Consider the following 26,745-nt stretch of genomic DNA (forward strand, 5'->3'; position numbering starts at 1 on the left):
CTGTTTGGGGGTCTGTATACAACTCCCATAAGAATCTCTTTACCCTTGAAGTTCCTTAGCACAACCCACAATGATTCAACACCTTCTGACCCTATGTCATCTCTTTCTAATGATTTGCTTTCATTTTTTACCAACAGAGCAACACCACACCATCTGCCTTCCTGCTTATCCTTGGACATTAAGTTCCCAGCTATAATCTTTCAGCCATGATTCTGTGATGCTTACAAGATCATACCTGCCAATCTGCAACTGTGCAGCAAGTTCATCTACATTACTCCGTATACTGCACACATTCAGATACAACATCTTCACCTTTTTCAATTTTCTCCACCTTTTGCATTGCAACTCATCCTGTTGACAGCACTTCTGCCCTAACATTAGCCTCTCCTCACTACACATTGCCTCTGTTTGTAAACCAGCTACATCATCTTCAGCTTTATTATCCGCTTTTCCTACGATACTTCTTGCAGTGAAATATGGGCAACTCAGGACACCAGTCACACCATACTCAACTTGTTTAGTTCCTATCGTTGTCTGAGGTCTTATCAACATCTGCCTACACAAACTCTCCACTAACTGTATAAGATGATAAGAGGCATTGATAGTGTGGATAGTCAGAGGCTTTTTCCCAGGGCTGAAATAGCTGCCACAGGAGGGCACGGTTTTAAGCTGCTGGGGAGTAGGTACGGAGGAGATGTCAGGTGTAAGTATTTTACGCAGAGAGTGGTGAGTGTGTGGAATGGGCTGCCAGCAACGGTGGTGGAGGCGGATACGATAGGGTCTCTTAAGAGACTCCTGGATAGGTACATGGAGCTTAGAAAAATATAGGGCTATGGGTAAGCCTAGTAATTTCTAAGGTAGGGACATGTTTGGCACAACTTTGTGGGCTGAAGGGCCTGTATTGTGCTGTAGGTTTTCTATGTTCTATGTTCTAACTGTTCTGGCACTCTGGTTCCCAACTCCCTGCATCTCCAGATTAAACCCCCCCCCCCCCCCCACAAACCTTCCTACTAGGATATTGGTTCCCCTCCAGTTCAGGTGCAAACAGCCCCTTTTGTAAAGCCCCACCTTCCCTGGAAGAGAGCCCAAATGATCCAAAAATCTTCTGCCCTCCCTTCTACACCAACTCCTTAGCCACGTATTAAACTGTGTACGTTTCCTTGTTCTGGCCTCACTAGTACGTGGCACGGGTAGCAATCCTGACATCACAACCTTGGAGGTCCTGCCCTTTAACTTAACACCAAACTCTCTAAACTCCCTTTGCAGAACCTCGTCACTCATCTTACCTATGTCATTTGTACCTAAATGGCCATGACTTCTGGCTGTTCAGCCTCTCACTGAAGAATGCTGAGGGCCCAATCCAAGATATACTGGACCCTGGCACCCAGGAGGCAACATACCATCCAGGAATCTCGTTCTCGCCCGCAGAAATTCCTGTCTGTTCCCCTAACTAACCAATCCATTATCCCCACTTTGTGTCTTTTCTTCCCCCTTCTTTTCAGAGTCACAGAGGCAGCCTTAGTGCCAGAAACCTGACCACCGTGACTTTCCTCTGTCAGGTTATCCCCTGCAAACCGACAATATCCAACGTGATATACTTGTTGAGGGGAATGGGCACGGGGTTCTCTGTGCTGGCTCCTTAACCCCTTTCCCCTTCCTGACTGTCAGCCAGTTAGGAGGCTAATCCAGGAGATTAAGATGCATGAGGTCTACGGTTTCGAATCAGAACTGGCCTATGCATAGAAACAGAGGGTAGTGGTTTTTTTAAATCTGAGTTGGAGTTCTGTATTTAGTGGTGTTCCACAGGGAACTGTGCTGGGGAATCTGCTGTTTGTTATGTTTATAAATGACCTGGACAAAGAAATAGAGAGTGGGTTAGTAAATTTCCGGATAATTGGTGGAGTTGTGGATAGTGTAGAAGATTGGCAAAGAATACAGCACGATATAGATCACTTGCAGAAATGGGCAGAGAAAAGGCAGGTGGAGTTTAACCCAGATAAATGTGAGGTATTGCACCTTGGTAGGGCAAATGCACACACTGGCCCTCATGAAGACCTCACAACGGTGAAGAAAAGAAAGCTGAGATGGTACGGCCACATAACAAGATCCAGTGGCCTTGCAAAGACCGTTCTACAAGGAACTGTGGAGGGGAAAACAAGGAGAGGCAGGCAGAGGAAAAGATGGACGGACAACATTAAACAGTGGACAGGGAAAACATCTGCGGTGACCCAGGCTCTGGCACACAACCGCGACAGATGGAACAGACGGGTGCAAAGCTTGTCATGGCAGCACCCCGACGACTCCACCAGGTGATAAGGGCGCAAGACAAGGCCAGGGCAAAGGCGAGGAGACAGTAAGTACACTGTTACGAGCAACATCCTTCACAGTGTTGCTGAGCAGAGTGCTGTTGGGATCCAAGTTCATAGCTTCTACACAGGTTGATAGGCTGGATCAGAAGGGTTATGGTTTTATTGGTTGAGGCATTGAGTTCAAAAGTCAAGAGGTTATTTTGCAACTTCATAAAACTCTGGTTAGGCCACATCTGGAGTATGCAGAAGAGGTTTACCAGGATGCTGCCTGGGTTAGAGGGTGTGTGCTATCATGAGAAGCTGGACAAACTTGGGTTGTTTTCTCTGGAGTGCCAGAGGTTGAGGGGGCCTGATAGAGCTTTATAAAATTGTGAGAGGCAGAGATAGAGTAGACAGGGAGTGTCTGTTTCACAGGGTTGAAATGTCAAATACCAGCGGTATGTGTGGAAGGTGAGAGGGGGTAGGTTCAAGGGGGATGTGAGGGGTAAGAATTTTTACTGAGAGAATGGGAGGTGCCTGGAAGCACTGCCTGATATAGTGATAGGGGCAAATTCATTCGAAGTTTTTAAGAGACGTTTAGATAGGTACATGGAAGTAAGGAAGATGGAGGGATATGGACATTATGTAGGTAGGGGGGGATTTGTGTCAGCGGGTTTTTGATTTCTCTTTTTGCTGGTTTGACACAACAATGTGGGCCAGATGTCCTGTTCCTGTGGTGTGCTATGTTATACTTATCGTGTCTTAATGCTTATTGTGTGATTTTTTATGTTGCACTGGATCCAGAGTAAACTTCTCACCAGTCTAAAGTTTGACCATTCACAGGAATGCATTCACTTCAGCAGAACGCTGCGTCGAGGAATGAATCTCTGGATCACTTGACAATTATTTTACTCTAGTCCTATTGTCATTGATAGGAAAACCACACATAGATATATAGGTAGATAACCAAGAGAAAATCTGCAAATTCAAGCAACACACACAAAATGTTGGAGGAACGCAGCATCTATGGAAAAGAGTTCAGTCAATGTTTTGGGACAAAACCCTTCAGTGGGACTGAAAGATTGCTTAGGTAGATAAACACATGGATAACTAGATAGATAGATACTTTATTGATCCCAAAGGAAATTACAGTGTCACAGTAGCATTGCAAGTGCACAGATACACAAATATTAGATGTGAAGTAAGAAGAAGAAAAAAAAGTTCCCACAAGCAGTCTAACAGGAGGGGTCTTCACTTCCCTGGCTATAAGCTGGCTCATTATAGAACCTAATGACCTTAATGATATTGAACCCATGAACACTACCTCACTTTTTTACAGTATATATTATTTCTGTTTTTGCACTATTTTAAATCTATTCAATATACATATATATGCTAATCATGATTGATTTACTATTTAGTTTTTACATTTTTTCTTTCGATATTATCATGTATCGCATTGAAGTGCTGCTGAGTTGTTAGCTTTCACAACACGTGCTGGTGATAATAAACCTGATTCTGATTCACATGAACATCAAGGCACAGAGTGAAATGTATTGCTTACATTAACAAGCACCACAAAGTGCTGGGGGCAGCTTGCAAGTGTTGCCACACTTTCCGGGGCAAATATAGCATGACCGCCATATTCAAGCTCTTGTAAAACCAGACCTTCTGTATAAGAACTGGTCATCGTCCCGAAGGGTTCACTTGTTTCTCTCCTCGACAGAGGCTGACTGACTGCTGGATGCATTCAGAATTTTATGTTGTTTTTTTTATATCTGATGCCATTGAAAGCAATTCTTCATTGTATGAAAACAATTTGTAATTTTCAGAACTCGACACATGTCCTGAGACCCTTCTCGACTGAAACGCTGCAGTCTCTGCTTTTGTATTCTCTGCCTCTGTCAATAATGTTGGCGATTCCATGTTTTCCAACAGGCTTCTCACCTGACAGCATTCTTGTCGGATTTCTCTGTTCTCACATCCTTATGAAATTCTACTTTTTATTTCCATCACTCCCATTTTATAGCATTAAATTTCATCTATTTGCCCTTTTCACTGCCCACTGCAAGCCATTACAGCTCTCCATGTTGAATACGTTTTCAGATTTGATCCAGCAGGTACCCTCTGTATCATGGTGTACAGCACCTCATTAGTGCATTGTGCCCTCTTGCTCTGCAGCTCCATCTCATGCAGTTTCTATCTGTTTACGTTTCACACCAGGCATATCTGTAATGCCCCCTTTATATTACGCCCTTCTCCTCTCTCTCACCATATCCATAAGTTGGCTGCCCATTTGTGCATATAAATCTCTCTTTTCTCTTGTCCCTTCCGTGTTTGTATAGCTAAGTTCTTCATATCTTGATATCAGACTCCTTATTCTATATATTGCTTCTCAGAATCAATGTCTTCTTGCCTGTATTACAATATAATTCTCCATCTTCCAATATCCCTCTTGTCCTCTGTATTATCTCTCAAGCTCTCTTTATTTCCCTCCTCCCACCTCCTCCATCTCTCTCCCCTTTACTACACACTGCAGAACCTCCTTGACAGCGAACATTAAGCAGTTGCTATTTTAACCCAGTGGCGCTGTTCCTATCTTTTATTGTGGGACACTTGAACAACCTATAGAAAAATAATAAATCCTTTCCTCTAACATAAGCATACACGTTGCTGAAAAGAGTTACATGTTAGTAAAATATTTGCCCTATAATAATTTCTATAAATAGCCAGCCCAGTTGTCCTTGGCGGCTAAAGTACTTGTTCATCTCTGCAGCCTGTAACCATAAAAAAAAAACCCCAATAGCTGGAGAAAGCAGCGACACAATAGTCTCCTTTGCTTTGAACTGATTAATGTGTTGCTATTTATAAACCCCGCGCGTTTCTAGGGGAAACCTAATGACGCAATGACGTCAATGCAGGTCAATTTCCAGCCTAGAGATCTGAGAGTTTCTGTTAGAGTGGATGTTGCAGTAGGTCCTGAAGCAGAGGCACAGCAGTAAGTGGAAGGGGACGAGAGGTGGGTGCTTTACTGTTTTATTTTAGGGGGGGGGGGAAGGATTAATCAACATTTTAATATAAAAATACTATGTCCGATTTGCAAGTTGTTTTTAAAGAAAATGATTCTGTCGCTTTAAAATGTGTTGGGATACCGTTTTATATTTCAGCAAACAGCTGGATTTTGGTCTCAAGTCTGAGCACCGTTTCTAAAATATTTGTATGTACGAAGAATTTACGTTGGCAAATTTCCCTACTTCATAATAAGCAAGGTTTTTCTTTACAGATATGTGGAATGAAAAGAAAAAGAACAGGCTTATTAATATTACGGCTAAGAAATTTTCCATCCCTGCCTTATTGTTTGCATGCTTAAAAATCCACGAAATCCATTCCAACACCTGGTAATTTAGGGAGCTCGCATCTGTCTTGTTTAGGTGGCAGAACGGATGTGTGTGTGTGTGTGTGTGTGTGTGTGTGTGTGTGTGTGTGTGTGTGTGTGTGTGTGTGTGTGTGTGTGTGTGTGTGTGTGTGGTGTGTGTGTGTGTGTGTGTGTGTGTGTGTGTGTTTGTTGTTGTTGGTTGGAGGGGTACGATGGTGGTTTGAGGGGTTTATTTCCAAAATTGCTGTACACTCATAACTAGACGGGATGTACGCAAGGAAGCAATAAAATGCAACTCATCTCACCTGTCACATACAGTCTCACCTAACAGCAACAGCATGATTATACTGATCAGCATCAAACGCATTTTGATTAATTTCACAATGGGAGAAATAGGGTGGGAGGAAATTGTGGCATTAACGAAGTCCCATTGCTTAAACATTCACCTTACATTCAGACCCTCGTCTTGAGGCCGTCACTGTACACTCAAATGTCTACCTTTTTAAAATCATTTTTATTCACAGGTCAGTTTGTGTAGGGCACTATAGTGTCAATTTAGGACACTATTTCCAATATTTAAGAAATGGAAAATAAAACAAAATGCATGGCCTAGAAACAATGAGCAAATGCTTTATTTATACTCTATCTAATCACAGCCAAATATATAAACGCCATTACATTATTTGTCAGCAGAAAGTGAGATGCTTTTCATTTAAAGGGTATTTTGATGAGGAATACTTAACTTTGTTGAAATATGCGATACTGAGATATATTGATGTTTTGTACATGTTCAAAGCAAGGACTGCCAGATCAGTGTATCAAAATGACCGAATTTATCCAAGTACCCTATTTTTCCGTAAACTTAACTTGCTCGCGTTATGGCAAATCTATCAACTGATAACTTGTTTTTCTTTATTTGAAAGCTTGTTAATGGGTGATCTGGTTCCTTATAAACGAGGAATCACGACTGCGTTTAGAGAAAGCTTCCACTTAGTGAGAAAACCTCCAGAGAGCGGTTGCCTCGAAGGAAATTACAGAGAGCAAGGCTGGAAACACCTCCCTTCCCTCCCTCCCTCCTCCCTTCTCTCCTCCAGCAGAACCCGGCTTTATTGAGATCCAACCCGCTGGGGTGTCTAGAATCATTAGCCTGGGAGCACTCTCTGGCAGGGACGTGGATGGCGTTTATTCAGCCTGTGGGCAAGCTGTTTCTGAAGGAAGAAGTGGGCCTCTCAGTCTGACCTGCCCTAACTGGGGTTGCACCATGATATTTAAACACAACCTCCTCCTCCTCCTCCTCCTCCTCATTCAAGAACATTCGGCGAGCGATCTCGTCACCATGTTTCCCCCGCCGCCCGCTGCGCCGGATGGTGTGTGTATTTCCCTGCCAAATGCGTCGGTTTTTGAGCAGAGTGCCCTGTAGGTTTTTTGTTTGCCAGCACACCTTTCGCAACAGACTGCGCTTTCCGAACCGTCTCCCCAAGGTCAGGCGCCGTCGAGGTGCCGCGCGTTTACTGAAGGACGCCGAACGCTGGCCCACTACTCAGGGCGCCGGTTCGGTTTGCTTCAGTTGCTCGTCGGCCATCGGGGTGAGCAGCTGTCCGGGAGCGCTCATGGAAAAGGCACAACCTCTTTACCCTCACACAGTGCTGGCGGGAACCATTTCAAATCCTGTACCCATTCCAACATGGCGGTCAATGGCCTCCTTTGCTATGACGAGGCCACCCTCATGTCGGAGCAGCGCGCCTCATATTCCGAAGCAACACTCACAAAATGCTGGAGGGCCTCAGCAGGTCAGGAGGCAGCACCCATGGAGATCGTTTCCCGCCGAGCCCCTTCTTCAGGACAGGAAGGGGGTCTCGGCCAGTAACGGCGACAGTTTAATTTCAACAGATGAGTCCCTTTAGCATTTTGTGTGTGTTGCTCTGGATTTCCTGCATCTGCAGAATTTCTGGTGTTGATCTCGTATTCCATTAAAGTAGCCTTCAACCTGATGGCATGAACATGGATTTCTTCAACTTCCAGTAACTTTTCCCCTTCCCTCTTCATTTCCCCACTCTGGCATCTTGCCTCTTCTCCTACCTGCCCGTCACCTTCTGCTGGTGCCCTCTCCTATTTCCCGACCTGCCGTGATCCACTTTCCTGTGCCTTTTCCACTTAACACCTCTCAGCTTCTTCATCCCGTCTCCCACATCCCTGGCTTCACCTATCACCTTATAGCTTGTCTTCCGACACCCCCCCCCAACCCACCTCCACCTTATTGTTCTGATTCTCCCCCACCCCCCCCCCCCCCCGCTATCTGTTCCCGTCCTGATGAAGGGTCTTAGCCCAAAATGTCAACTATTAATTCATTCCACAGCCTCCAGCTTTGTGTGTGTGTGACAGAGAGAGTGTTTCTGTGCATGTGTGTGAGAGAGTGTTTCTGTGTGTGTGTCTACGTGCGTGTGTGTGTTGCTCTGGATTTCCAGCATCTGCAGGATCTCTTGTGTTTATTGTGTCTTCCCCATTACCACCCACAGGCCCAGGCACCTCGCTCTGGCTCATGCACAGCCTGCTGGTGTATCATCGGCACTCAAGCAACGACCCTTATGTCTCAGCTCCATTTGACGAGACATTGTGTTTGAATTCCAACTTCTTGTTTGCTCCAACAAGACTTCTATCCCTTGCTCACCCTCTCCTGGTCAGAGGAAAAGATTTATAAAAAACCACAGAGATAAAAGCGTATCTCAAGGAAACACATTCAGGTACAACAAATAAATAAGCACAAAAGAGCGTTCTTCTCAGTGGCACTGGTTTGCTTGGAAGAAAATTCTCTTATAGAGTCCTAGAGACACAGAAAAACACAGGACAGAAACAGGCCCTTTGGCCCATCCAGTCCAAGCTAAACCACTTAAAATGCCTATTCCCATTGACCTGTACCAGGGCCAAAGCACTAACCCCCCATACCCCACTGTCCATGTACCTACCCAAACTTCTCTAATACGTTGAAATCAAGCTTGTATGCATCACTTGTACTGGCAGATCATTCCACACCCTAATGACACTCTGAGTGAAGAAGTTTCCCCTCATGCTCTCCTTAAACTTTTTACCTTTCACCCTTAACCCATGAACTCTGATTGTAGGCCTGCTTGCCTTTACCCTCTCTGTACCCTCATCATTGTAATTCTGCTGTAATGGGGTGGGTGGGAGAGCAGCTGGATAAGGAATGACATCTCTCTTATATTTATTTGGAATGGCTGTCTTTACAGATAAGACATCACCCAGGCTCAAATTCACCTTGATGCTTGCTGTCTACTAGATGATAAACACAAAAGATTCAGCAGATGCTGGAAATCCAGAGTAACGCACACAAAATGCTGGAGGAACTCAGCAGGTCAGGCAGCATCAGTGGAATTGAATAAACAGTCGATGTTTTAGCCCAAGTGAAAGGTCTTTGTGCAAAACGTCATCTCTTAAATGACTTCCATTCATATTGCCTGAACTGCTGACTCCATCAGATGAACTATGATCGCCCACCTAGTTTGCAAACCTGAGATCCTACCACTTTGGTTAAAAGCACAGGATGAATTACAATACCAGTGAATAGTAACAAGGGTGGCTTATTGCATTCATCAGCAACCTATCCCATCTCTCACAGCGCAGGTCAGTCATTCATGTAAAGTCAGCAATCCTGTGTGAGAATAAATCGGACAAATTCACTACATCAGCCAGTACTAAACAGCCATATCACAGTACTAAACAGCCATATTGCAGTAACCAAAACCAGTACTAAACAGCCATATCTCAGTACCCAAACCCAGTACTAAACAGCCGTATCGCAGTATCCACAACCCTGTACTAAACAGCCATATTGCAGTAACCAAAACCAGTACTAAACAGCAATATCCCAGTACTAAACAGCCATATCCCAGTACTAAACAGCCATATCCCAGTACCCAAACCCAGTACTAAACAGCCATATTGCAGTAACAAAAATCAGTACTAAACAGCCATATCCCAATACCCAAACCAGTACTAAACAGCCATATCCCAGTACCCAAACCCAGTACTAAACAGCCATATCCCAATAACCAAACCAGTACTAAACAGCCATATCCCAATACCCAAACCAGTACTAAACAGCCATATCCCAGTACCCAAACCCAGTACTAAACAGCCAAATCCCAGTGCCCAAACCCAGTACTGAACAGCCATATCCCAGTAATCAAAACCAGTACTAAACAGCCATATTGCAGTAACCAAAACCAGTACTAAACAGCCATATCCCATACCCAAACCCAGTACTAAACAGCCGTATCGCAGTATCCACAACCCTGTACTAAACAGCCATATTGCAGTAACCAAAACCAGTACTAAACAGCAATATCCCAGTACTAAACAGCCATATCCCAGTACCCAAACGCAGTACTGAACAGTCATATCCCAGTACCCAAAACCAGTACTAAACAGCCATATCCCAGTACTAAACAGCCATATTGCAGTAACCAAAACCAGTACTAAACAGCCATATCCCAATACCCAAAACCCACTACTAAACAGCCATATCCCAATACCCAAACCCAGTACTAAACAGCCATATCCCAGTACGCAAACCCAGTATTAAACAGCCATATCCCAATAACCAAACCCAGTACGAAACAGCCATATCACAGTACCCACAACCCAGTACTAAACAGCCATATCCAGGTACCCAAACCCAGTAGTAAACAGCCATATCCCAGTACCCAAAACCCAGCAGTAAACAGCCATATCCCAATACACAAACCCAGTACTAAACAGCCATATCGCAGTACCCACAACCCAGTAGTAAACAGCCATATCCAGGTACCCAAACCCAGTAGTAAACAGCCATATCCCAGTACCCAAAACACAGCAGTAAACAGCGAAATCCCAATACACAAACCCAGTACTAAACAGCCATATCGCAGTACCCACAACCCAGTAGTAAACAGCCATATCCAGGTACCCAAACCCAGTAGTAAACAGCCATATCCCAGTACCCAAAACACAGCAGTAAACATCAGCCATATCCCAATACACAAACCCAGTACTAAACAGCCATATCCCAGTACCCACAGCCAGTACTAAACAGCCATATACCAGTAACCAAACCCAGTACTAAACAGCCATATCCCAGTACCCACAGCCCAGTACTAAACAGCCATATCCCAGTACCCAAACCCAGTGCTAACAGCCGTATCATAGTAACCAAAAGCAGTCCTGAACAGGCCATATCCCAGTATCCACAACCCAGTACCAAACAGCCATATTACAGTACCCAAACCCAGTACTAAACAGCTATATCCCAGTACCCAAAACCCAGTAGTAAACAGCCATATCCCAGTTCCCAAACCCAGTACCAAACAGCGATATCCCAGTACCCAAATCCAGTACTAAACAGCCATATTGCAGTAACAAAAATCAGTACTAAACAGCCATATCCCAATACCAAACCAGTACGAAACAGCCGTATCCCAGTATCCACAACCAGTACTAAACAGCCATATCCCAGTACCCAAACCCAGTACTAAACAGCCAAATCCCAGTGCCAAACCCAGTACAAAACAGCCATATCCCAGTGCCCCAAACCCAGTACTAAACAGCCATACCCCAATACCCAAACCAGTACTAAACAGCCATATCCCAATACCCAACAAGTACTAAACAGCCATATCCCAGTACCCAAACCCAGTACTAAACAGCCAAATCCCAGTGCCCAAAACCTAGTACTGAACAGCCATATCCCAGTAACCAAAACCAGTACTAAACAGCCATATTGCAGTAACCAAAACAGTACTAAACAGCCATATCCCAATACCCAAACCCAGTACTAAACCAGCCGTATCGCAGTATCCACAACCCTGTACTAAACAGCCATATTGCAGTAACCAAAACCAGTACTAAACAGCAATATCCCAGTACTAAACAGCCATATCCCAGTACTAAACAGCCATCCCAGTAACCAAACCCACTACTAAACAGCCATATTGCAGTAACAAAAATCAGTACTAAACAGCCATATCCCAATACCCAAACCAGTACGAAACAGCCGTATCCCAGTATCCACAACCCAGTACTAAACAGCCATATCCCAGTACCCAAACCCAGTACTAAACAGCCAAATCCCAGTGCCCAACCCAGTACTAAACAGAATATCACAATACCCAAACCAGTACTAAACAGCCATATCCCAGTGCCCAACCAGTACTGAACAGCCATATCCCAGTACCCAAAACCAGTACTAAACAGCCATATCCCGATACTAAACAGCCATATTGCAGTAACCAAACCAGTACTAAACAGCCATATCCCAATACCCAAACCCACTACTAAACAGCCATATCCCAATACCCAAACCCAGTACTAAACAGCCATATCCCAGTACGCAAACCCAGTATTAAACAGCCCATATCCAATAACCAAACCTAGTACGAAACAGCCATATCACAGTAACAACCCAGTACTAAACAGCCTATCCAGGTACCCAAACCCAGTAGTAAACAGCCATATCCCAGTACCCAAACCCAGCAGTAAACAGCCATATCCAAATACACAAACCCAGTACGAAACAGCCATATCCCAGTAACCAAAACCCAGTATGAAACATCCATATCCCAGTACTAAACAACCATATCGCAGTACCCACAACCAAGTACTAAACAGCCATATCCCAGTACCCACAACCCAGTACTAAACAGCCATATCGCAGTACCCACAACCTAGTACTAAACAGCCATATCCCAGTACCCAACCCAGTACTAAATAACCATATCCCAATAACAAACTCAGTACTAAACAGCCATAAACCAATACCCAAACTCTGTACTAAACAGCCATATCCCAGTGCCACAACCCAGTACTAAACAGCCATATCCCAGTACCCACAACCCAGTTACTAAACAGCCATATCGCAGTACCCACAACCCAGTACTAAACAGCCATAACCCAATACCCAACTCTGTACTAAACAGCCATATCGCAGTACCCACAACACCAGTACTAAACAGCGATATCCCAGACCCAAGCCAGTACTAAACAGCCATAACCCAATACCCAAACTCTGTACTAAACAGCCATATTGCAGTAACCAAAACCAGTACTAAACAGCAATATCCCAGTACTAAACAGCCATATCCCAGTACTAAACAGCCATATCCCAGTACCCAAACCCAGTACTAAACAGCCATATTGCAGTAACAAAAATCAGTACTAAACAGCCATATCCCAATACCCAAACCAGTACTAAACAGCCATATCCCAGTACCCAAACCAGTACTAACAGCCATATCCCATAACCAAACCAGTACTAAACAGCCATATCCCAATACCCAAACCAGTACTAAACAGCCATATCCCAGTACCCAAACCCAGTACTAAACAGCCAAATCCCAGTGCCCAAACCCAGTACTGAACAGCCATATCCCAGTAATCAAAACCAGTACTAAACAGCCCATATTGCAGTAACCAAAACCAGTACTAAACAGCCATATCCCATACCCAAACCCAGTACTAAACAGCCGTATCGCAGTATCCACAACCCTGTACTAAACAGCATATTGCAGTAACCAAAACCAGTACTAAACAGCAATATCCCAGTACTAAACAGCCATATCCCAGTACCCAAACGCAGTACTGAACAGTCATATCCAGTACCCAAAACCAGTACTAAACAGCCATATCCCAGTACTAAACAGCCATATTGCAGTAACCAAAAACCAGTACTAAACAGCCATATCCCAATACCCAAACCCACTACTAAACAGCCATATCCAATACCCAAACCCAGTACTAAACAGCCATATCCCAGTACGCAAACCAGTATTAAACAGCCATATCCCAATAACCAAACCCAGTACGAAACAGCCATATCACAGTACCCACAACCCAGTACTAAACAGCATATCCAGGTACCCAAACCCAGTAGTAAACAGCCATATCGCAGTACCCACAACCCAGTAGTAAACAGCCATATCCAGGTACCCAAACCCAGTAGTAAACAGCCATATCCCAGTACCCAAAAACACAGCAGTAAACAGCGAAATCCCAATACACAAACCCAGTACTAAACAGCCATATCGCAGTACCCACAACCCAGTAGTAAACAGCCATATCCAGGTACCCAAACCAGTTAGTAAACAGCCATATCCCAGTACCCAAAACACAGCAGTAAACAGCCATATCCCAATACACAAACCAGTACTAAACAGCCATATCCCAGTACCCCACAGCCCAAGTACTAAACAGCCATATACCAGTAACCAAACCCAGTACTAAACAGCCATATCCCAGTACCCACAGCCAGTACTAAACAGCCATATCCAGTACCCAAACCCAGTGCTAACAGCCGTATCATAGTAACCAAAAGCAGTCCTGAACAGCCATATCCCCAGTATCCACAACCCAGTACCAAACAGCCATATTACAGTACCCAAACCCAGTACTAAACAGCTATATCCCAGTACCCAAAACCCAGTAGTAAACAGCCATATCCCAGTTCCCAAACCCAGTACCAAACAGCGATATCCCAGTACCCAAATCCAGTACTAAACAGCCATATTGCAGTAACAAAAATCAGTACTAAACAGCCATATCCCAATACCCAAACCAGTACGAAACAGCCGTATTCCCAGTATCCACAACCCAGTACTAAACAGCCATATCCCAGTACCCAAACCCAGTACTAAACAGCCAAATCCCAGTGCCCAAACCCAGTACTAAACAGCCATACCCCAATACCCAAACCAGTACTAAACAGCCATATCCCAATACCCAAACAAGTACTAAACAGCCATATCCCAGTACCCAAACCCAGTACTAAACAGCAAATCCAGTGCCCAAACCTAGTACTGAACAGCCATATCCCAGTAACCAAAACCAGTACTAAACAGCCATATTGCAGTAACCAAACCAGTACTAAACAGCCATATCCAATACCCAAACCCAGTACTAAACAGCCGTATCGCAGTATCCACAACCCTGTACTAAACAGCCATATTGCAGTAACCAAAACCAGTACTAAACAGCAATATCCCAGTACTAAACAGCCATATCCCAGTACTAAACAGCCATATCCCAGTAACCAAACCCACTACTAAACAGCCATATTGCAGTAACAAAAATCAGTACTAAACAGCCATATCCCAATACCCAAACCAGTACGAAACAGCCGTATCCCAGTATCCACAACCCAGTACTAAACAGCCATATCCCAGTACCCAAACCCAGTACTAAACAGCCAAATCCCAGTGCCCAAACCCAGTACTAAACAGAAATATCACAATACCCAAACCAGTACTAAACAGCCATATCCCAGTGCCCAAACCAGTACTGAACAGCCATATCCCAGTACCCAAAACCAGTACTAAACAGCCATATCCCAGTACTAAACAGCCATATTGCAGTAACCAAAACCAGTACTAAACAGCCATATCCCAATACCCAAACCCACTACTAAACAGCCATATCCCAATACCCAAACCCAGTACTAAACAGCCATATCCCAGTACGCAAACCCAGTATTAAACAGCCATATCCCAATAACCAAACCTAGTACGAAACAGCCATATCACAGTAACAACCCAGTACTAAACAGCCATATCCAGGTACCCAAACCCAGTAGTAAACAGCCATATCCCAGTACCCAAAACCCAGCAGTAAACAGCCATATCCAAATACACAAACCCAGTACGAAACAGCCATATCCCAGTAACCAAACCCAGTATGAAACATCCATATCCCAGTACTAAACAACCATATCGCAGTACCCACAACCAAGTACTAAACAGCCATATCCCAGTACCCACAACCCAGTACTAAACAGCCATATCGCAGTACCCACAACCTAGTACTAAACAGCCATATCCCAGTACCCAAACCCAGTACTAAATAACCATATCCCAATAACAAACTCAGTACTAAACAGCCATAAACCAATACCCAAACTCTGTACTAAACAGCCATATCCCAGTGCCCACAACCCAGTACTAAACAGCCATATCCCAGTACCCACAACCCAGTACTAAACAGCCATATCGCAGTACCCACAACCCAGTACTAAACAGCCATAACCCAATACCCAAACTCTGTACTAAACAGCCATATCGCAGTACCCACAACCCAGTACTAAACAGCGATATCCCAGACCCAAAGCCAGTACTAAACAGCCATAACCCAATACCCAAACTCTGTACTAAACAGCCATATCGCAGTACCAACAACCCAGTACTAAACAGACATATCCCAGTACCCAAACTCTGTACTAAACAGTCATATCCCAGTACCCAAAACACAGTACTAAACAGCCATATCCCAGTTCCAGAACCCAGTACTAAACAGCCATATCCCATTTGCCAAACCCAGTATTAAACAGCCATATCCCAGTACTCAAATCCCAGTACTAAACAGCCGTATCCCAGTAACCAAACCCAGTTCTAAACAGCCATATCGCAGTACCCAAACCCAGTACTAAACAGCCGTATCCCAGTACCTACAGGCCAGTACTAAACAGCCGTATCCGAGTACCCAAACCCAGTACTAAACAGCCGTATCCCAGTACCCACAGCCCAGTACTAACAGCCGTATCCCAGTACCCAAACCCAGTACTAATCAGCGGTATCCCAGCACCCAAACCCTGTACTAAACAGCAGTATCCCAGTACCCACAGCCCAGTACTAAACAGCCGTATCCCAGTAACCAAACCCAGTACTAAACAACCATATCCCAGTACCCACAGCCCAGTACTAAACAGCAATATCCCAGTACAAAAACCCAGTGCTAAACAGCCATATCGCAGTAACCAAAAGCAGTCCTGAACAGCCATATCCCAGTACCCAAACCCAGTACTAAACAGCTCTATCCCAGTACCCAAAACCCAGTAGTAAACAGCCATATCCCAGTTCCCAAACCCAGTACCAAACAGCCATATCCCAGTACCCAAACCCAGTAGTAAACAGTCATATCCCAGTTCCCAAACCCAGTACTAAACAGCCATATCCCAATACCCAAAGCCGGTACTGAACACATATATCGCAGTACCCAAACTCAGTAACTAAACAACCATATCGCAGTACCCAAACCCAGTACTAAACAGCCATATTGCAGTAACCAAAACCTGTACTGAACAGCCATATCCCAGTATCCACAACCCAGTACTAAACAGCCATATCCCAGTACCCACAGCCCAGTACTAAACAGCCATATCCCAGTACCCAAACCCAGTGCTAAACAGCCGTATCGCAGTAACCAAAAGCAGTCCTGAACAGCCATATCCCAGTATCCACAACCCAGTACCAAACAGCCATATTACAGTACCCAAACCCAGTACTAAACAGCTATATCCCAGTACCCAAAACCCAGTAGTAAACAGCCATATCCCAGTTCCCAAACCCAGTACCAAACAGCGATATCCCAGTACCCAAATCCAGTACTAAACAGCCATATTGCAGTAACAAAAATCAGTACTAAACAGCCATATCCCAATACCCAAACCAGTACGAAACAGCCGTATCCCAGTATCCACAACCCAGTACTAAACAGCCATATCCCAGTACCCAAACCCAGTACTAAACAGCCAAATCCCAGTGCCCAAACCCAGTACAAAACAGCCATATCCCAGTGCCCAAACCCAGTACTAAACAGCCATACCCCAATACCCAAACCAGTACTAAACAGCCATATCCCAATACCCAAACAAGTACTAAACAGCCATATCCCAGTACCCAAACCCAGTTCTAAACAGCCAAATCCCAGTGCCCAAACCTAGTACTGAACAGCCATATCCCAGTAACCAAAACCAGTACTAAACAGCCATATTGCAGTACCCAAAACCAGTACTAAACAGCCATATCCCAATACCCAAACCCAGTACTAAACAGCCGTATCGCAGTATCCACAACCCTGTACTAAACAGCCATATTGCAGTAACCAAAACCAGTACTAAACAGCAATATCCCAGTACTAAACAGCCATATCCCAGTACTAAACAGCCATATCCCAGTAACCAAAACCAGTACTAAACAGCCATATCCCAATACCCAAACCCACTACTAAACAGCCATATCCCAATACCCAAACCCAGTACTAAACAGCCATATCCCAGTACGCAAACCCAGTATTAAACAGCCATATCCCAATAACCAAACCCAGTACGAAACAGCCATATCACAGTAACAACCCAGTACTAAACAGCCATATCCAGGTACCCAAACCCAGTAGTAAACAGCCATATCCCAGTACCCAAAACCCAGCAGTAAACAGCCATATCCAAATACACAAACCCAGTATGAAACAGCCATATCCCAGTAACCAAACCCAGTATGTAACATCCATATCCCAGTACTAAACAACCATATCGCAGTACCCACAACCAAGTACTAAACAGCCATATCCCAGTACCCACAACCCAGTACTAAACAGCCATATCGCAGTACCCACAACCTAGTACTAAACAGCCATATCCCAGTACCCAAACCCAGTACTAAATAACCATATCCCAATAACAAACTCAGTACTAAAAAGCCATAAACCAATACCCAAACTCTGTACTAAACAGCCATATCCCAGTACCCACAACCCAGTACTAAACAGCCATATCCCAGTACCCACAACCCAGTACTAAACAGCCATATCCCAGTGCCCACAACCCAGTACTAAACATCCATATCCCAGTACCCACAACCCAGTACTAAACAGCCATATCCCAGTAACCACAACCCAGTACTAAACAGCCATATCCCAGTGCCCACAACCCAGTACTAAACAGCCATATCCCAGTACCCACAACCCAGTACTAAACAGCCATATCCCAGTAACCACAACCCAGTACTAAACAGCCATAACCCAATACCCAAACTCTGTACTAAACAGCCATATCGCAGTAACCACAACCCAGTACTAAACAGCCATATCCCAGTACCCACAACCCAGTACTAAACAGCTATATCGCAGTACCCACAACCCAGTACTAAACAGCCATATCCCAGTACCCATAACCCAGTACTAAACAGCCATATCGCAGTACCCATAGCCCAGTACTAAATAGCCATATCCCAGTAACCAAACCAAGTACTAAACAGCCATATCCCAGTACCCACAACCCAGTACTAAACAGCCATAACCCAATACCCAAACTCTGTACTAAACAGCCATATCGCAGTACCAACAACCCAGTACTAAACAGCCATATCCCAGTACCCAAACTCTGTACTAAACAGTCATATCCCAGTACCCAAAACACAGTACTAAACAGCCATATCCCAGTTCCAGAACCCAGTACTAAACAGCCATATCCCATTTGCCAAACCCAGTATTAAACAGCCATATCCCAGTACTCAAATCCCAGTACTAAACAGCCGTATCCGAGTACCTACAGGCCAGTACTAAACAGCCGTATCCGAGTACCCAAACCCAGTACTAAACAGCCGTATCCCAGTACCCACAGCCCAGTACTAACAGCCGTATCCCAGTACCCAAACCCAGTACTAATCAGCGGTATCCCAGCACCCAAACCCTGTACTAAACAGCAGTATCCCAGTACCCACAGCCCAGTACTAAACAGCCGTATCCCAGTAACCAAACCCAGTACTAAACAACCATATCCCAGTACCCACAGCCCAGTACTAAACAGCAATATCCCAGTACAAAAACCCAGTGCTAAACAGCCATATCGCAGTAACCAAAAGCAGTCCTGAACAGCCATATCCCAGTACCCAAACCCAGTACTAAACAGCTCTATCCCAGTACCCAAAACCCAGTAGTAAACAGCCATATCCCAGTTCCCAAACCCAGTACCAAACAGCCATATCCCAGTACCCAAACCTAGTACTAAACAGCCATATCCCAATACCCAAAGCCGGTACTGAACACATATATCGCAGTACCCAAACTCAGTACTAAACAACCATATCGCAGTACCCAAACCCAGTACTAAACAGCCATATTGCAGTAACCAAAACCTGTACTGTACAGCCATATCCCAGTACCCAAACGCAGTACTAAACAGCCATATCCCAGTACCCACAGCCCAGTACTAAACAGCCATAACCCAATACCCAAACCCAGTACTAAACAGCCACATCCCAGTACCCACAACCCAGTACTAAACAGCCATATCGCATTACCCACAACCCAGTACTAAACAGCCATATCCCAGTGCTCACAACCCAGTACTAAACAGCCATATCGCAGTATCCACAGCCCAGTACTATACAGCCATAACCCAATACCCAAACTCTGAACTAAACAGCCATATCGCAGTACCAACAACCCAGTACTAAACAGCCATATCCCAGTACACACAACCCAGTACTAAACAGCCATATCCCAATACCCAAAGCCGGTACTGAACACATATATCGCAGTACCCAAACTCAGTACTAAACAACCATATCGCAGTACCCAAACCCAGTACTAAACAGCCATATTGCAGTAACTAAAACCTGTACTGAACAGCCATATCCCAGTATCCACAACCCAGTACTAAACAGCCATATCCCAGTACCCACAGCCCAGTACTAAACAGCCTTATCCCAGTACCCAAACCCAGTGCTAAACAGCCGTATCGCAGTAACCAAAAGCAGTCCTGAACAGCCATATCCCAGTATCCACAACCCAGTACCAAACAGCCATATTACAGTACCCAAACCCAGTACTAAACAGCTATATCCCAGTACCCAAAACCCAGTAGTAAACAGCCATATCCCAGTTCCCAAACCCAGTACCAAACAGCGATATCCCAGTACCCAAATCCAGTACTAAACAGCCATATTGCAGTAACAAAAATCAGTACTAAACAGCCATATCCCAATACCCAAACCAGTACGAAACAGCCGTATCCCAGTATCCACAACCCAGTACTAAACAGCCATATCCCAGTACCCAAACCCAGTACTAAACAGCCAAATCCCAGTGCCCAAAACCAGTACAAAACAGCCATATCCCAGTGCCCAAACCCAGTACTAAACAGCCATACCTCAATATCAATACCCAAACCAGTACTAAACAGCCATATCCCAATACCCAAACAAGTACTAAACAGCCATATCCCAGTACCCAAACCCAGTTCTAAACAGCCAAATCCCAGTGCCCAAACCTAGTACTGAACAGCCATATCCCAGTAACCAAAACCAGTACTAAACAGCCATATTGCAGTACCCAAAACAAGTACTAAACAGCCATATCCCAATACCCAAACCCAGTACTAAACAGCCGTATCGCAGTATCCACAACCCTGTACTAAACAGCCATATTGCAGTAACCAAAACCAGTACTAAACAGCAATATCCCAGTACTAAACAGCCATATCCCAGTACTAAACAGCCATATCCCAGTAACCAAAACCAGTACTAAACAGCCATATCCCAATACCCAAACCCACTACTAAACAGCCATATCCCAATACCCAAACCCAGTACTAAACAGCCATATCCCAGTACGCAAACCCAGTATTAAACAGCCATATCCCAATAACCAAACCCAGTACGAAACAGCCATATCACAGTAACAACCCAGTACTAAACAGCCATATCCAGGTACCCAAACCCAGTAGTAAACAGCCATATCCCAGTACCCAAAACCCAGCAGTAAACAGCCATATCCAAATACACAAACCCAGTACGAAACAGCCATATCCCAGTAACCAAACCCAGTATGTAACATCCATATCCCAGTACTAAACAACCATATCGCAGTACCCACAACCAAGTACTAAACAGCCATATCCCAGTACCCACAACCCAGTACTAAACAGCCATATCGCAGTACCCACAACCTAGTACTAAACAGCCATATCCCAGTACCCAAACCCAGTACTAAATAACCATATCCCAATAACAAACTCAGTACTAAAAAGCCATAAACCAATACCCAAACTCTGTACTAAACAGCCATATCCCAGTACGCACAACCCAGTACTAAACAGCCATATCCCAGTACCCACAACCCAGTACTAAACAGCCATATCCCAGTGCCCACAACCCAGTACTAAACATCCATATCCCAGTACCCACAACCCAGTACTAAACATCCATATCCCAGTAACCACAACCCAGTACTAAACAGCCATATCCCAGTGCCCACAACCCAGTACTAAACAGCCATATCCCAGTACCCACAACCCAGTACTAAACAGCCATATCCCAGTAACCACAACCCAGTACTAAACAGCCATAACCCAATACCCAAACTCTGTACTAAACAGCCATATCGCAGTAACCACAACCCAGTACTAAACAGCCATATCCCAGTACCCACAACCCAGTACTAAACAGCCATATCGCAGTACCCACAACCCAGTACTAAACAGCCATATCCAGTACCCATAACTCAGTACTAAACAGCCATATCGCAGTACCCACAGCCCAGTACTAAATAGCCATATCCCAGTAACCAAACCAAGTACTAAACAGCCATATCCCAGTACCCACAACCCAGTACTAAACAGCCATAACCCAATACCCAAACTCTGTACTAAACAGCCATATCGCAGTACCAACAACCCAGTACTAAACAGCCATATCCCAGTACCCAAACTCTGTACTAAACAGTCATATCCCAGTACCCAAAACACAGTACTAAACAGCCATATCCCAGTACTCAAATCCCAGTACTAAACAGCCGTATCCCAGTACCTACAGGCCAGTACTAAACAGCCGTATCCGAGTACCCAAACCCAGTACTAAACAGCCGTATCCCAGTACCCACAGCCCAGTACTAACAGCCGTATCCCAGTACCCAAACCCAGTACTAATCAGCGGTATCCCAGCACCCAAACCCTGTACTAAACAGCAGTATCCAGTACCCACAGCCCAGTACTAAACAGCCGTATCCCAGTAACCAAACCCAGTACTAAACAACCATATCCCAGTACCCACAGCCCAGTACTAAACAGCAATATCCCAGTACAAAAACCCAGTGCTAAACAGCCATATCGCAGTTACCAAAAGCAGTCCTGAACAGCCATATCCCAGTACCCAAACCCAGTACTAAACAGCTCTATCCCAGTACCCAAAACCCAGTAGTAAACAGCCATATCCCAGTTCCCAAACCCAGTACCAAACAGCCATATCCCAGTACCCAAACCTAGTACTAAACAGCCATATCCCAATACCCAAAGCCGGTACTGAACACATATATCGCAGTACCCAAACTCAGTACTAAACAACCATATCGCAGTACCCAAACCCAGTACTAAACAGCCATATTGCAGTAACCAAAACCTGTACTGTACAGCCATATCCCAGTACCCAAACGCAGTACTAAACAGCCATATCCCAGTACCCACAGCCCAGTACTAAACAGCCATAACCCAATACCCAAACCCAGTACTAAACAGCCACATCCCAGTACCCACAACCCAGTACTAAACAGCCATATCGCATTACCCACAACCCAGTACTAACAGCCATATCCCAGTGCTCACAACCCAGTACTAAACAGCCATATCGCAGTATCCACAGCCCAGTACTATACTGCCATAACCCAATACCCAAACTCTGAACTAAACAGCCATATCGCAGTACCAACAACCCAGTACTAAACAGCCATATCCCAGTACACACAACCCAGTACTAAACAGCTATATCGCAGTACCCACAGCCCAGTACTAAACTGCCATATCCCATTACCCAAAGCCGGTACTGAACACATATATCGCAGTAACCAAAACCAGTACTGAACAGACATATGCCAGTACCCAAACCCAGTACTAAACAGCCATATCCCAATACACAAACCAGTACTAAACAGCCATATCCCAGTACCCACAAACCAGTACTAAACAGCCATATCCCAGTACCCAAACCCAGTACTAAACAGCCATATCCCAATACCCAAAGCCGGTACTGAACACATATATCGCAGTACCCAAACCCAGTATTAAACAACCATATCGCAGTACCCAAACCCAGTACTAAACAGCCATATTGCAGTAACCAAAACCTGTACTGAACAGCCATATCCCAATACCCAAACCCAGTACAAAACAGCCATATCCCAGTACCCACAACCCAGTACTAAACAGCCATATCGCATTACCCACAACCCAGTACTAAACAGCCATGTCCCCAGTACCCACAACCCAGTACTAAACAGCCATATCCCAGAACCCAGAACCCAGTACTACACAGCCATATCACAGTACCCACAGCCCAGTACTAAACAGCCATATCGCAGTAACCACAACCCAGTACTAAACAGCCATATCCCAGTACCCACAACCCAGTACTAAACAGCTATATCACAGTACCCACAACCCAGTACTAAACAGCCATATCCCAGTACCCATAACCCAGTACTAAACAGCCATATCGCAGTACCCATAGCCCAGTACTAAATAGCCATATCCCAGTAACCAAACCAAGTACTAAACAGCCATATCCCAGTACCCACAACCCAGTACTAAACAGCCATAACCCAATACCCAAACTCTGTACTAAACAGCCATATCGCAGTACCAACAACCCAGTACTAAACAGCCATATCCCAGTACCCAAACTCTGTACTAAACAGTCATATCCCAGTACCCAAAACACAGTACTAAACAGCCATATCCCAGTTCCAGAACCCAGTACTAAACAGCCATATCCCATTTGCCAAACCCAGTATTAAACAGCCATATCCCAGTACTCAAATCCCAGTACTAAACAGCCGTATCCGAGTACCTACAGGCCAGTACTAAACAGCCGTATCCGAGTACCCAAACCCAGTACTAAACAGCCGTATCCCAGTACCCACAGCCCAGTACTAACAGCCGTATCCCAGTACCCAAACCCAGTACTAATCAGCGGTATCCCAGCACCCAAACCCTGTACTAAACAGCAGTATCCCAGTACCCACAGCCCAGTACTAAACAGCCGTATCCCAGTAACCAAACCCAGTACTAAACAACCATATCCCAGTACCCACAGCCCAGTACTAAACAGCAATATCCCAGTACAAAAACCCAGTGCTAAACAGCCATATCGCAGTAACCAAAAGCAGTCCTGAACAGCCATATCCCAGTACCCAAACCCAGTACTAAACAGCTCTATCCCAGTACCCAAAACCCAGTAGTAAACAGCCATATCCCAGTTCCCAAACCCAGTACCAAACAGCCATATCCCAGTACCCAAACCTAGTACTAAACAGCCATATCCCAATACCCAAAGCCGGTACTGAACACATATATCGCAGTACCCAAACTCAGTACTAAACAACCATATCGCAGTACCCAAACCCAGTACTAAACAGCCATATTGCAGTAACCAAAACCTGTACTGTACAGCCATATCCCAGTACCCAAACGCAGTACTAAACAGCCATATCCCAGTACCCACAGCCCAGTACTAAACAGCCATAACCCAATACCCAAACCCAGTACTAAACAGCCACATCCCAGTACCCACAACCCAGTACTAAACAGCCATATCGCATTACCCACAACCCAGTACTAAACAGCCATATCCCAGTGCTCACAACCCAGTACTAAACAGCCATATCGCAGTATCCACAGCCCAGTACTATACAGCCATAACCCAATACCGAAACTCTGAACTAAACAGCCATATCGCAGTACCAACAACCCAGTACTAAACAGCCATATCCCAGTACACACAACCCAGTACTAAACAGCCATATCCCAATACCCAAAGCCGGTTCTGAACACATATATCGCAGTACCCAAACTCAGTACTAAACAACCATATCGCAGTACCCAAACCCAGTACTAAACAGCCATATTGCAGTAACCAAAACCTGTACTGAACAGCCATATCCCAGTATCCACAACCCAGTACTAAACAGCCATATCCCAGTACCCACAGCCCAGTACTAAACAGCCATATCCCAGTACCCAAACCCAGTGCTAAACAGCCGTATCGCAGTAACCAAAAGCAGTCCTGAACAGCCATATCCCAGTATCCACAACCCAGTACCAAACAGCCATATTACAGTACCCAAACCCAGTACTAAACAGCTATATCCCAGTACCCAAAACCCAGTAGTAAACAGCCATATCCCAGTTCCCAAACCCAGTACCAAACAGCGATATCCCAGTACCCAAATCCAGTACTAAACAGCCATATTGCAGTAACAAAAATCAGTACTAAACAGCCATATCCCAATACCCAAACCAGTACGAAACAGCCGTATCCCAGTATCCACAACCCAGTACTAAACAGCCATATCCCAGTACCCAAACCCAGTACTAAACAGCCAAATCCCAGTGCCCAAAACCAGTACAAAACAGCCATATCCCAGTGCCCAAACCCAGTACTAAACAGCCATACCCCAATACCTAAACCAGTACTAAACAGCCATATCCCAATACCCAAACAAGTACTAAACAGCCATATCCCAGTACCCAAACCCAGTTCTAAACAGCCAAATCCCAGTGCCCAAACCTAGTACTGAACAGCCATATCCCAGTAACCAAAACCAGTACTAAACAGCCATATTGCAGTACCCAAAACAAGTACTAAACAGCCATATCCCAATACCCAAACCCAGTACTAAACAGCCGTATCGCAGTATCCACAACCCTGTACTAAACAGCCATATTGCAGTAACCAAAACCAGTACTAAACAGCAATATCCCAGTACTAAACAGCCATATCCCAGTACTAAACAGCCATATCCCAGTAACCAAAACCAGTACTAAACAGCCATATCCCAATACCCAAACCCACTACTAAACAGCCATATCCCAATACCCAAAACCCAGCAGTAAACAGCCATATCCAAATACACAAACCCAGTACGAAACAGCCATATCCCAGTAACCAAACCCAGTATGTAACATCCATATCCCAGTACTAAACAACCATATCGCAGTACCCACAACCAAGTACTAAACAGCCATATCCCAGTACCCCACAACCCAGTACTAAACAGCCATATCGCAGTACCCACAACCTAGTACTAAACAGCCATATCCCAGTACCCAAACCCAGTACTAAATAACCATATCCCAATAACAAACTCAGTACTAAAAAGCCATAAACCAATACCCAAACTCTGTACTAAACAGCCATATCCCAGTACCCACAACCCAGTACTAAACAGCCATATCCCAGTACCCACAACCCAGTACTAAACAGCCATATCCCAGTG

At 44.8% G+C, this 26,745-nt stretch overlaps 1 long non-coding RNA gene across 1 annotated transcript in view; it reads left to right on the top strand.

The window, feature by feature from the left end:
* Window positions 1-5,260: 5,260 nt before the first annotated feature.
* Window positions 5,261-26,745, top strand: part of LOC140738885 (uncharacterized) — a 257,097-nt gene continuing 235,612 nt past the window's right edge. Inside the window, exon 1 of the long non-coding RNA XR_012101475.1 lies at window positions 5,261-5,307. This is a non-coding gene — a long non-coding RNA (uncharacterized lncRNA). The remainder of the gene's footprint in view (window positions 5,308-26,745) is intronic.

The sequence above is a fragment of the Hemitrygon akajei genome, chromosome 14 (assembly GCF_048418815.1).
Source record: "Hemitrygon akajei chromosome 14, sHemAka1.3, whole genome shotgun sequence".
In the NCBI taxonomy this organism is placed as follows: Eukaryota; Metazoa; Chordata; class Chondrichthyes; order Myliobatiformes; family Dasyatidae; genus Hemitrygon; species Hemitrygon akajei.